The sequence below is a fragment of the Panthera onca genome, chromosome E1 (genome assembly GCF_046562875.1).
Source record: "Panthera onca isolate mPanOnc1 chromosome E1, mPanOnc1 haplotype 2, whole genome shotgun sequence".
Classification (NCBI taxonomy): Eukaryota; Metazoa; Chordata; class Mammalia; order Carnivora; family Felidae; genus Panthera; species Panthera onca.
Window position 1 is genome coordinate 54,768,335 of NC_138352.1, and position 14,360 is coordinate 54,782,694.

General features: G+C 42.4%; 1 pseudogene; it reads left to right on the forward strand.

Moving 5' to 3' along the window:
• The first annotated feature begins 4,840 nt into the window (after positions 1-4,840).
• Positions 4,841-5,734, forward strand: LOC132688628 (small ribosomal subunit protein eS19 pseudogene; annotated as a pseudogene).
• The last annotated feature ends 8,626 nt before the right edge of the window (positions 5,735-14,360 follow it).

Sequence of the window (14,360 nt, forward strand, 5' to 3'; positions counted from 1 at the left end):
GCAGGAACTGAAACAACGATCACTTTTTGGGTGAAGGAGGAGACAAGCCAGAACCCTCCAGGCGTTCCATGTCAGAAAGAGAGACTGAGATCAGCTCTGAGTGTGAACTTCCTGCCAGTTGCAAGAGGGGTGAGGAGGGCCTGGCAGCAGGCCGGACTGTGGGTGACTTCCTACTCAGAGAGCATTAAACCAGGATTAAGGGTGGTGGCCCGGCCAGGCCTGCTGGGAGGCAGAGGGCTGGAGCTGGTGACCTGCGTGCAAGGGCACAGCCCCACCTGGGTGAGAAGCCTGGAAGCTGGACCAATAAGTCAGGGTCCAGAGCTTTGCGGTCTTCATGGCAACCCCGTAACCAAGCCAAGGAGGGCAAAGCAAGGATCAGATCACGAGGAGCCCATTTTGCAGATGAGGAAACCAAAGCCCAGAGAAGTGAAGACACTTGCCCGAGGCTTCACAGGTGAAGCAGGGCTGGAACCCAAGCCTTCAGCCCCCAAGTCCTATGACATGACCTCCACTGCCTTCCTGGGGCTGGAGGATTCCCACGATAGGACCCGGCCTTGGTTCCTTCACCAACTTCCGCCAGACCCCTTACACCCCCACGCCACCCTCCCCACCAACACCTCCAGCGCGCAGCTGCAGAGCAGGGGGGGGACTGCTGGGTGAGGCTGCAAATCCCTCTCCTGTCTAACAACTGAGCTGAGAGAGGAAGACAGAGGTGGGAAGAGGTCCCAAACTCCCATCTCACGTGTCCTCGCCCGTCTCAGTCCCAGACTCTCTCGTGATAGGAAAGTAGGCCAGTTTGGAATATGTCACGGATATTTTCGACATTCCCATCTGTACTATAGCATTGCCTAGAGCCAAGGGGGGCGGAGCCAGAACCTCCGTGCCGGATGAAGGGTACACCTGCTACCTCTGGGGCTCAGAGCCCAGATGGGGGCTGGGAAAGTTTGCACAGGGGACCCTGAAGGGCCCTGAGCACGTGTCCAGACGCCTGGACAGGATGGGACAAGAGACCAGCCACATCTGTCCTCTTCCCAGAGGAGCAGGAGCAGAACAGCTGTGATTTGTGGACACCATCCCACTGCCCCGGGAGCATTGTGCCTGGCTAGCCTAGGGGTGGAGCACTGAGGAGGGAGCAGTTAGTCCTGCAGGGAAAAAGGGGTCTGGGAGAGCTTTAGTTAGGGGAGAGACGACTGATATCTGAGTCGGGCCTTGAAAGGCGAGCAAAACTTTTGCTGGGGCGGAGGGTGTTCCCAGCCAAGGGGTATGCCGGGGCGGGGGGGGGGGGGTGCTGCAGTCACTGAGGCTGGGAGGTCGAGGGCTGACCAGGGCAGCAAGAGAGGCTGGGCAGAGGGGTACTAGCATTGGAGAAGGAGTGTTATGGTGAATGCCCAGCTAGGAAGGTTGGGGGGCGCCTGCAGGTGCCCAGGGAGGCTTTTAACTTACAGGATTCAGAAAGGACATGTCGCTGTGGGCAGGGACAAATCACCCTGGGAAGGGCGGAGGTGCAGAGGACGAGTGAGACTTCTCTTTGAGCCACCAGCCACCCTGACCAAGTCATTCTCCAGTTTGCTGGCAGGGGCACCTCTCCTGACTGCAGGAGGGGAAACCAACCTGAGAAAGGAATTCCCTGCAGAAGTTAGCAATCCGCTAGCTTAAAGAGGTAAAGGTTGGGGTGGGGGTTGCTCATCAAGGGATTCTCCTGGCAAGGCTGGTGGAAGAGACATCTGGACACCGTGTTTATGAATCACCTACTATGGGCACTTTGCAACATTTCCTCGCTTGACCCTTTCCGCAAGCCCAAGAGGTAGGTATGCTCTGCGCCTTTTTATCAACGTGGAAACTGAAGTCTGGGTTTCAGGGGTAAAGAGGCAAAGGGGAAGCACAAGTCCCTTCCCTAAGGTCCCACAGCTTGTAAGTGCGATAAGAATCCAGGTCTGTCTGTCCCCAGAGCCCATCCCCTTCTTCTGTCACTACCTCCCGGAAAAAAGCCAAGGGTCCCTCTCAAAGAAATGACTCTGGCTCCAACCTGCACCCCTCTCTCAGTCTCCATCTTGGACCAGGCTACAGGGCCCACAGCAAGCCCATGAGATAGCCACTCTCAGATCAGAAAACGGAGCCTCAGAGAAGTTAAGTGACTCGCCAAGGAGCAAGTGTCTCTCCCCCGCTCCTTCTGCCCCTGCCCCCCCCAATAAACATTGGGAAAAAAAAAAAGAAAGAAAAGAAACCAGTCCCCGCTCCCCCAGATGAGGGTTTAGAGGAGATTGGGCTATCGGCACAGGGAGAGTCTCCAGTCGCACCCACTAAGTCCTACCTACTGGCTGCAGGAACTTGGGCAAATCGCTGATGTTCTCTGCATCTGGAAGAACGGGGAGCTGCTTCGCGGAGTAGCCCGCCGTGTATTAGGTCACTGCCAGCCTCCCAGGTGGGTGGCCCCCCCCCCCAACCCGGGTGACGCCAGTGAAGCCCCCTCCTCCCCTGTTCGTGGTGACTGGTGATAGGTGCACACTTTGCTTCCTGTTTCCTCCCTTCCCAGGACCTACAGCCTCTGCTCCTTGTTCGGTTGCAGACTGGGGGCTGCCCAGCCTCCTGACCCGGTCCAGCCCTGGATCTGAGGCAAGAACCTCCGGGGTTATAAGAGCCCTGAGGTTCAGGGAACACGTTCAAGGCCCTTATGCAGCCCTGAGGAGGAGGGACCCAGCTCTTCGCTTTCAAGGGGATGGACAGATTCGTCTGTCAGGCTTCGGGCCAAAATCAGGAAACTCCTACCGAGGGACAGGAAAAGCAGAGTCTGACCCTAGGAATTCAAAATAATCATAGTCGGAGCCATTCTTAAGCACTTGGGATATTATTTTATTCAATTTAATCCTCTGTGTGTGTAAAATCCCATTTTATTTTATTTTTTTAAGTTTATTTATTTACTTTGAGAGAGAGAGAGAGCAGGGAAAGGGAGGATCCCAAGCAGGCTCCGCGCTGTCAGCACAGAGCCCAGCGCGGGGGCTCAAACTCACGAACCGTGAGATCACGACCTGAGACAAAACCAAGAGACGGACGTTTAACTGACTGAACCACCCAGGCTCAGTCTAAAATCCCATTTTAGAGTTGATAAAACTGAGGCTCAGAAAAGCAAAATGACTTGCCCAAGGAATACAAGTCTGCGGCTCTTCTCTACCTCCAGGCCACAGGCCACACCTTGCCCTCCAGTCACTGGGCTGCAGGCCAGGGCTAAACTCCAATCCCCAAGTGTAACCAGAGGTAGAGGAACTGGCCCAAAACCTGGGGGGAACGACTCTTGCACCTCCCTGGGTCGTTGCTGCTTTTGTGACCCCTTCTTGGGACGGCGCCAAGGGTCAGGAGATAAGAGTCAGGTCCTTCCTAGCTCCCCATTGCTGCTTCCAGAACATCACTCCGTCACTTTTTTTTTTTAACTTTTAAAAATGCCTATTTATTTTTGAGAGACAGAGCACAAGTCAGGGAGGCGCCAAGAGAGAGGGAGACACAGAATCTGAAGCAGGCTCCAGGCTCTGAGCTCTCAGCACAGAGCCCGATGTGGGGCTTGAACTCATGAACTGCGAGATCTTGTCCTGAGCTGAAGTCGGATGCTTAACTGACTGAGACACCCGGGCGCCCCTCTGTCACTTTCTTGCAAAAAGCCCCTGCTCCATCCACCTGTGCCACTCTCCCTCATGACTGTTGTCCACTGACCTCCCAGCCCTGCTTCGCATTTATTGAAACCTCTTCGCATCCCAATTCCTAATGCACCCTGGGTAACTCTAAAAGTCCCAGCATCTCCATTCTACAACCTTTGTATGCCAACTCACGTTCTCCTCTGCCCACACCCTTGTTCCCATCCTGGACACTGTCACCACCTATGCGTGCTCCCATTTTCCGTTCTGAACTCACCTTCTGCTCCTTTGGTTCAACTCTTCTTCAGACAACTGTTTTTCAATCCCCAGTCAACTGACCCTGAGATGATTTTCCCATCTGTCAGCCCCCTTCTGTCTTCATTCTCTTCTCTTCTTCAGCCCAGAGTCTCTGCTTTATCAGATCATCTTAACTTCTTACCCTCTGTCTTTTGTGGTCACACTTGCCTGGCAAAACCCTAACACTGTACCTCCGATTCAAGAAGTCTCCATTAGCACATCTGTTTACCACTCCATCCTCAAAAACCCCTTTAAAAGAGAAAAAAATATCCTAGAGTTTTAAAGCATATTAGACTATACTGATGGCAAAATCCAACAGAGAAGAGGAATCCATGATGCCATAGAGGGAGTCCCTAAAAGTGTGAATTTTTGTAGAAGAACCTATTAATGTCAGGAAATGTAGATTTCCTATTAATGTCAGGAGCAAGGCAAGTATGTTACTCTCATTATCCCTATTCAACACTGTACTGAGGTTCTAGCCAGGGCACTAAGGCAAGGGTAAAAGGGCATCCAGAACTGAAAGGAAGAGGTAACACTGTCTTTGTTCGAAGATGGCACGGATTTTCATGTGGAAAATCTGATGGAACCTAAAAAATAGCTGTTAGAACTAACGTGTGTGTTTAGCAAGATTATAAGATCAAGATATACAATCAATTATATTTCTAAAAATATGAACTACTTAGGGGCGCCTGGTGGCTCAGCCAGTTAAGCATCTGACTCTTGATTTCGGCTCAGGTCACGATCTCATGGCTTGTGAGAGTCAGCTTGGGATTCTCTCTCTCCATCTCTCTCTCTCTCCGCCCCTCCCCTACTCACATGTGCCCTCTCTCTCTCTCTCTCTTTCTCAAAATAAATAAATCAACTTTAAAAATATGAATTACTTAGGGAAAAGACTGACAAAGAATGTATAAGACCTGTGCACTGGAAACTACAAAACATTGCTTAGAGACCTCAGTAAATGAGGAGATATACTATGCTCATGGATCAGCAGATTCAATAGTCAAGATCAGTTGTCCCCAAACTGATCTATAAATTCAACACAATCCCAGTCAAATTCCCAGCAGCTTTTTTTTTTTTTTTTGTAGAAATTGAAAAGCTGATTCTAAAATTCTTGTGGAAATTCAATGGACTTAGAATAGCCAAAATAACTTTGCAAAAAAAGGTGGGGGCAGGTAGCTGGAAGGCCCTATCCCCTGGCTGTCAGCACTGAGGCCACATATGGCTGGAGTTACTGCAAAACACGTGAACCTTCAGGGGTTCTTCAGAGCTCCAGCAGCCTTTCTCAAAAAGTTTGGGAAGCTGAAGCTTCCTAAATGGGCAGACACTGTCAAGCTGCCCAAGCATCAAGAGCTTGCTCCTTGTGATAAGAACTGGTTCCACACATGAGCATTTCCACAGAGTATCTCTCTGGCTGCACCAAGTTGGATCCATGACCAAGATCTATGAGGGCCAACAGACAAACAGCGTCGTGCCCAGCCACTTCAGCTAAGGCTCCAAGAATGTGGCCCACAGCATCCTTCAAGCCCTGGAGGGGCTGAAAATGGTGGAGAAGGACCAAGATGGGGGCCACAAACTAACACCTCAGGGACAGAGAGATCTGGGCAGAATCTTCAGAGAGTTGGCAACCGCAAACAAGAAACACTAGAACAGGGGTGCCTGGGTGGCTCCGTCAGTTAAGCAACCGACTCTTGATCGTGGCTCAGGTCATGATCTCTCACGGTTCGTGGGATCAAGCCCCACGTTGGGCTCTCCACTGAGGGCATGGAGCCTGCTTAGGATCTTCTTTCTTCTCTCTCTCTGCCTCTCCCCCTGCTCGTGTACTCTCTCTCCCTCAAAATAAATAAACATCAGAAAAAGAAGAAGAAGCATTAGAACAAATTCTGGGTTAGTAAGTTGCTTTGTGGAAGGAAAAAAACCACCAAGCTGAAGGACTTACACTACTTAATTCCAAGACTGTTAAAAGCTACAGTAATCAAGATAGGGTCCTGTTGAGGGGCGCCTGGGTAGCTCAGTCGGTTAAGCATCTGACTTCAGTTCAGGTCATGATCTCACAGTTCATGGGTTCGAGCCTGCATCAGGTCCATCAATATGGTCTTTGATTTTCAACAAAGATGCAAAGGCAGTCTAGTGGGAAAAGGATAGTCTTTTCGTTTGTTGAAATGAATATCTATGTTCCAAATAAAACAAAATAACTCACACCACTGTACAAAAATTAACACAAAGTGGATACTAAACCTAAACAGAAGCCTAAAAGTATAACATTTCTAGCAGAAAACATATAGGAGAAAATCTTTGTGACCTTGGGTTAGGCAAAGATTTCTGAGATAACAACACCATAATAAAAATTGAAATATTGGATTTCATCAGTACTAAGGATTTTTGCTGTATCAAAGATACTGTTTAAAGAACAAAAAGAAGATGGGGCGCCTGGGTGGTTCAGTTAGTTAAGCATCTGACTTTGGCTCAGATCATGATCTCACAGTTCATGAGTTCGAGAGCCCCGCATCAGGTTGCATGGGGCACTGTGCTGACAGCTCAGAGCCTGGAGCCTACTTTGGATTCTGTGTCTCCCTTTCTCTCTTCCCCTCCCCCGCTCATGCTCTGTCTCTCTCAAAAATGAATAAATGTTAAAAAAAATTTTAAAAACAAAAACAAAAAGAAGAGCTACAGACTGGGAGAGAATATTTGCCTAGCATATATATCATAAAAGACTCTTACCCAGAACATACAAAGAACTCTCAAAACTCAATAAGAAAACAACCCAGTTTTTTAAATGGGCAAAAGCTTTGAACTGACGCTTAAACAAGGGAGGCAAATACGCATACGGGAAGATCCTCATTATCAGGCATTAGGGAAATGCCACTTAAAACTACAATGAGGGGCACCTGGGTGGCTCAGTTGGTTAAGCATCTGGCTCCTGATTTGGGCTGAGGTCATTATCTCACAGTTCGTGGGTTCGAGCCACACATCAGGCTCTGTTCTGATGGCGGGGAGCCTGCTTGGGATTCTCTGTCTCTCTAGCTCCCTGCCCCTCCCCCACTCGCTCCCCATCTCTTTCTCTCAAAATAATTAATAAAGATTTAAAAAAACAAAGAGAAAGGAAACAATATTTTAAAAAAAACTACAATGAGATATCACTATTAGAATAGCTGAACAAATTTTCTTTAATGATAATACCAAGTGTTGGTGAGAATGTGGACAAGTGGAGTTTTCATACACTGCTGGTGGAAATGGAAAATGGCACAACCACTTTGGAAATCAGTACCTTGATTTTTTTAACGTTTATTTATTTTTGAGAGAAAGAGACAGAGCATGTGTATTTTAAACATGTGTACTTTAGGGGCGCCTGGGTGGCGCAGTCGGTTAAGCGTCCGACTTCAGCCAGGTCACGATCTCGCGGTCCGTGAGTTCGAGCCCCGCGTCAGGCTCTGGGCTGATGGCTCGGAGCCTGGAGCCTGTTTCCGATTCTGTGTCTCCCTCTCTCTCTGCCCCTCCCCCGTTCATGCTCTGTCTCTCTCTGTCCCAAAAATAAATAAAAAACGTTGAAAAAAAAAATTAAAAAAATAAAATAAAATAAAAAAATATGTGTACTTTATGTATTGTCAATTATTCTTCAATAGAGCTATAAAAGTAAATAAAAAGAAGGAATAATCAAATAAAACAGTAGCGTTAATCTGAAAAAATGAGATATAGATACTGGGAAAAGCAAAATCATCTCTACATGCAGATATATTATTATCTACTCAGAAAAGTCAAAGATTCCGCTGAAACCTTATAAATCTTATAAGCAAGTTCAGTAAAATGGCTAGTTAAAAGAAAAATGTAGGAAAATCAATAGTTTTCTTTTTTACCAACACAAACCAATTCTAAAATGTTTTTTAAAATGATTTTATTTATAACAGCAATTATAGCCATGAAACACATAGGAATAAATTTTGCCAGGGACATACTAGAAGACCTGAATAAATGGAGAGATGTATGCCATTTTCTCACAATGGTAGAATACTTTGGTAAGGCTGTCAATTTCCTCCAAATTACTCTATAAATCCAATGCAACTTGAGTTTGAAATTCTAACAGAGTTCTTTAACTGAAACTAGAAAAGATAATTCTAAAATTCATCTGCAAGAGTAAATGGGTACCAAGAGAAAAAAATGATTTAAAAAATAAGGATAATGGGCTGAGTGGGAATTGCTTACATTACCACTAATCCAGATGTGCCATAAAATAGTCGGTATTACAGTAAGAATACGATTTGTCTTCACACATATTAGATACTTCACAAACATTTGTAAAATGATCAAGTAAATCAATAAGCTAACAGATCAATAGAACAAATAGTCCAGAAGCAATATCAAAAACCTTTTTCATATAGTGAATATTGTAATAAAAAGTTTACCATGTATTTCTATTAAATATGTCCTTAATGTCCATGAGCACCTCAAAGTCAACATGTCCCTGATTGACTTACCCACCTTCCTTCTCTCTCTGAGGCCCCCATCCCTATTCCTGCTCCTGTCCCTACTTCCTGGTTCTGCACAATCACTCAAACAGGAAACGTGGTCACCCTGGATCCCTTTCTCCCCCTCACACTCTCATTCAGTTTTACCTTCTAAGATATCTCTCAGTCTCCGCCTCCCACCACAGGGGAATTTAGCACATGATAAAAACAGCATTGCAAACTAGCAAGGAAGGGACACGGTACTGGAATAAATGGCTATCTATCTATGGAAAAAAAATACTTAAATTAAATCCATATATAAAAGGGAATTCCAGATGGATTAAATATCTAAGTATAAAGAGTTAAACTATGAAACACATGAAAGAAAGGGGCACCTGGCTGGCTCCGTTGGTGGAACATGAGACTCTCGATCTCAAGGTGATGACTTCAAGCCCCACATTATGCATAGAGTTTACTAAAAACAAAACAAAAACAAAAAAAAAAATGCTTGAAAGAAATATACAAGTTGTTGATGAGAATACAAAATGGTACCACAGTTTTGGAGGCAGTTTGTCATTACTCCTCAAAATGAGCTTTGAGAAAGCTACTCTACTTCTAATGGGAATCTATTGTTTCAGCTTGCTCAACAACCATTATCATTTCTTCTAGCAACAGTCCTCTCCCCACCCATACTCTCTGGAGAACCATTCCTCTCCTACTCTCTGGCATGTGGTTTGGTAAGACTGGCCCTGCCTTCCAGTTCAGCCTTGAAGCATGTGACGTAGGCTTTACCAGTCAGTGTATTCCATCCTCCCTCAAGCAAATTGATTGGTTTAGAGCAGAGTGTATGATCTAAATGAGGGTCAAATTAGAGACCACATTGTGATTTTTCCAATCTCTCAGAAAAGAAGAGCAGGTGGAATGTGTCTGGAACTTCTTTTTTTTTTTTTTTTTTTTTAATTTTTTTTAACCTTTATTTATTTTTGAGACAGAGGGAGACAGAGCATGAATGGGGGAGGGTCAGAGACAGGGAGACACAGAATCTGAAACAGGCTCCGGGCTCTGAGCGGTCAGCACAGAGCCCGACGCGGGGCTCGAACTCACGGACTGCAAGATCACGACCTCACGACCTCAGCCGAAGTCGGAGGCTTAACCGACTGAGCCACCCAGGCGCCCCTGTGTCTGGAACTTCTAAGGCCATCTTGACTTCACATGGAAGAGTTGATCTGAGAATAAAGCCAAAACAAAGGAACTCAAAACCATGTATTGGTGAAAGATTTATGAAGACAAAATCTGGGCACCTGAACCTCACTGTGCTTGAAGTCAGCTGCCCCTAGGAATTTAGTTATGTGAGCCAATAAACCCCTCCTGCCTTCTTTTTCCACCGAAGCCAATTTGAACTATATTTCTATCACTTAAAAACCAGAGCAATTCAAATATTTAATCTATGCTTTAAAATATTTACTCAACTGTTGTTGACGTGTAAAATTTTTCAGAAAACTATGTATAAATGTTATTGTTTTTAATTTTCTTTTTAAGTAGGCTCCACACCCAATGTAGGGCTTGAACTCATGACCCTAAGATCACGAGCCGCATGCTCAGGGTGCCTGGATGGCTCAGTTCGTGGTTAAGCGCCCAAGTCTTGATTTTTGCTCAGGTCATGAGCTCACAGTTCATGAGACTGAGCCCCACATCCAGCTCCATGTATAGAGCCTGCTTGGGATTCTTTCTCTCCCTTCCTCTCTCTGGCCCTCCTCTGCTCATACTCTCTCTCAAAATAAATACATAAAAATTTTAAAAAAGAGAGAGAGAGAGTCGCATCCTCTCCTGACTGAGTCAGCCAGGTGCCCTTATTCTGTTTTTAATTTTTAAATATATGTCTATGCATATAAAAAGGTCTGGAAGGACACACACACACACACACACACACTATTAACAATCTTAATCCCTAAGAGGGTGGCAATGAAGGCCAAGAGAATGTAGTTTTAACCCTAAATATGGGCTTTATGATTTGAATTTTTCCAAAGAGCACAGAATCATTCAATCAACAAATATTTATTAAGTACCTATTCTGATCAATCACTGTTCTAGGCTAGTGGCATAGCATTAAATAAAACAAATAAAACCCTTGCTCTTGTGGTAGTGAAGGGCAGCATTATCTTTTAAATAATATCTTAAAAATTAATTAATCCAACTCTGCTTTCAGTGTGCCTACATCCAGGCTTCTGAGTGTCACTAAAGAAAAGCACACAACTGAGAAGATGAGGACCAAAGAAATAGAAAACAAACATTCAATAAAATCAACAAAGCCAAAAATGGGTTCTTTGGAAAGACCACAAAAATTGATAAAAATCTAGCAAGAAAGATGAGATAGAGAGAGAAAGAGAGAGAGAAAGAACATATAATTAATATTAGGAATACACATGGAAGCATTACTACAGAGCTTACAGATGTTAAAAAGATAACAAGAGGATATTACAAACAACTTCATGTCAACATTTGAAAATTTAGATTACATGAGAAATTTCCTTAAAAAACACAACTAGCCAAAAATGTCACAGGAACATCCAAAATTGTCACAAAAATATTATGATTTTTGAGATCACAATGGGCCTATATGTCTGTTAAAAGAAATTGAATCCTTAATTTAACATCTTCCACAAAGAAATCTCTAGGCCCAGATGGCTTCACTGGGGAATTCTTCCAAACATTAAGGAAGAAATAACACCACCTTACATAAATACAGAGAATAGAGAAAAAAAGAACATTTTCCAACTCATTTTATGAGACTTAACCTTGATACCAAAACCTGGCAAAGATATTACAAGAAAAGAGAGTTACAGCCAATATCTCTCATGAACATAGATGCAAAATCCCATACAAAAATGCCAAATCAAATTTAGTAATTTTTTAAAAAGTTAATTCATTGTAATGACCAAATGCAGTGTTGTCCAGCAATGAAGATTGATTTAATATTGCAAAATCAACCAATGTAACTACCCACATTAACTAAAATAAGTAGATAAACTATCTGACCATTTTAACAGATGCAGAAAAAGCTTTTGATAAAATAAAATACCCGTTCATGGTTTTTAAAACTCTGAGAAAACTAGAATAAGAATTTCCTCAATTTGATAAAGGATATCTCAAAACAATCTTACAGTTGAAATCACATTTAGTACTGCAATACTGAGTGCTTTCCCCCTATGTTAGGAACAAATATGGATGCCTACTCTCATTTCTTCTATTCAACATTTTCCTAGCTAGCTCAGTAAAGAAAGAAAATGATGTAAAGACAAAAAGATTGGAAAAGAAGTAAATCTATACAGTATGATTGCGTGGATATAAAACCCTAAGGAATCTACAGACACTACTAGAGCTATTGACTGAACTTAACTTATTGTCAACGCACAAAAATCAATTGCCTATCTATATATACACAACATACAATTGAAAAATTAAGAATCTAAAATATACTATTGGAAATAATGTAAAAAATATAAAATACCAATGAATAAATTTTATGGAAAATGTGCAAGACCTCTACACCAAAAGTACAAAACATTGCTTAGAGAAATAAAAGACAAGTTAAATAAATAATGAGATGCCCGATGTTTATAGAATGGAAGACAAAACATTAAAATGTCATGAGTCCATAGGCTGATCTACAGATTCAATACCATCACAATAAAAGTCTCAGCAGGTTTTAAAAAATAGAAATGTATAAGCTGATTCTATGATTCTATCATTTATATGGAAATGCAAAGAACCTAAGATAGTCAAAACAATCTTGAAAAAGAACAAACTTGGAAAATTTACACTGCTAGAGCTTAAGACTTACTATAAAGCTATAGTAATCAAGATAGTGTAGTATTGGTGTAGGATAGACAAACAGATCAATGGAAAAGCATGCTTATAAACAAACCCACATAGATAATGTCAATCAATCAATTTTCAACAAGGCATCAAGGTACCTCAATGGGGAAATGAAAGTTTTGGTGCTGGAACAGTTGGAGAAACCCCAACCCTCACCTCTCACCATACACAAAGATTAATTCAAAATAGATCATAGACCTGAATGTAAAAAGCTAAAACTATAAAGCTGCTAGAAGAAAATGTAGGAAAATATCTTTGCAGCCTCAGGGTAGGCAAAAATATCTTAGGACAAAAAAGTACTAGCCATAAAAAAAAAACAAACTAGTAAAGTGGATGTAATGAAAATTAAAATTTTCTGCACATCAAATAATACCTTTATAAAATGAAAAGCCCACCAAGTAAGAGAAAATAATCATAATTCATATATCTGATACAGAATTTATATACAGAATCAGTAAATAACTTCTGTAATCCAATAATTAGAAAGACAAGCAATCCAATTTTTTTAATAAGCAAAAGACTTGAAGATATCCCACTACAAGATATTGTAGCGGGAATAAGCAAATGAAAAGATGTTCAGGGGCACCTGCGTGGCTCAGTTGGTTGAGCAGTGGCTCTTGATTTCTGCTCAGGTCATGATCTCATGGGTTCGTGAGTTTGAGCCCCGCATTGGGCTCTGCGCTGACAGCACAGGGTTTGCTTCAGATCCTCTGTCTCCCTTTCTCTCTCTCTCTCTCTCTCTCAAAAATAAATAAAAAGGTTAAAAATTATAAAAACTTTTTAAAAAAGATATTCAACACCATTAGTCACAAGTGAAATTCAAATTACAACCACAATAGGGGGGTATCTGGGTGACTCAGTCAGTTAAGCTCCCGACTCTTGATTTTGGCTCAGGTCATGATCTCAAGTTTCGTGAGATTGAACTCCACATCAGGCTGTGCTCTGACAGAGCCTCCCTCTGCCCCCCTCAAAGTAAATAAATAAAAATTTAAAAAAATTTTTTTAATTTAAAAACTACAACAGAATACACATCAGAATGACTACAATCAAAGTCTGAAAATATTATATACCGGCAACATGTGGACAACCAAAACATTCCTGCATGTAAAATAGTACAACCACTTTGGAAAACAGCTTTGTAATTAAACAGAAACAGGCCTACACATATATCATCACCTAATTTACAATAAAGTTATAACTAAAATTCAGTGGGGGAAATTATGGTGCTTTTCAATAAACGGTGCTAGAGTAATTGGATAGCCACATAGAAAAAATGGAATCTTGGCTCTTATCTCAAACATACCCCAAAATTCATTTGAGATGAATCATAGGCTTATGTGGGAAAAATAAAAACAATAAAGCTTGTCAAAAAAAATCACAGGATATTCTCATGTCCTTGGAGTAGACAAAGATGTCTTAATCAGGACATAATACCAGTAAACATGAACAAGTAGTGTATCTGACTTATTAAGATTGAAAAACTCTGTTCACAAAAGACACCATAAAGAAAATTAATAAAGAAGACGTGGTGTATATAAATAATGGAATATTGTTCAGCCATCAAAAAGAATGAGATCTTGCCATTTGCAACGACATGGATGGAGCTAGAGAGTAAAATGCTAAGTGAAATAAGCCAATCAGAAAAAGGCAAATCTCATGTGATTTCACTCATATATGGAATTTAAGAAACAAAACAAATGAACGTCGGTTGGGGGTAGGGGCAAGAGAGGCAAACCAAGAAAAATAAAATTGGTAGAAAAAAAAGTAGAGAAGGCTGAAAAAAAAACACAACAAAACCTATAGAGATCAAATCGATGGTTACCAGAGAGGAGGAGAATGGGGGATGGGGGAAACAGGTGATAGGGATTAAGGGGGCACTTATGATGAGCACTGGGTGATGTATAGAGGTGACGAATCACTATATTGTACACAAGAAACTAATACAACACTGTATGTTAACTATACTGAAATTAAAATTAAAAAATTAAAAAAATGAAAGTTGAAAAAGCAAACCACAGAATACATAAACAACTCCTATTAATTCATTTTTTTAAATCACGCAATCCAAGTTTTCAAAAATAGGCAAAACATTTGAAATCCCTTCCCCAAAGAGGATATCCAAATA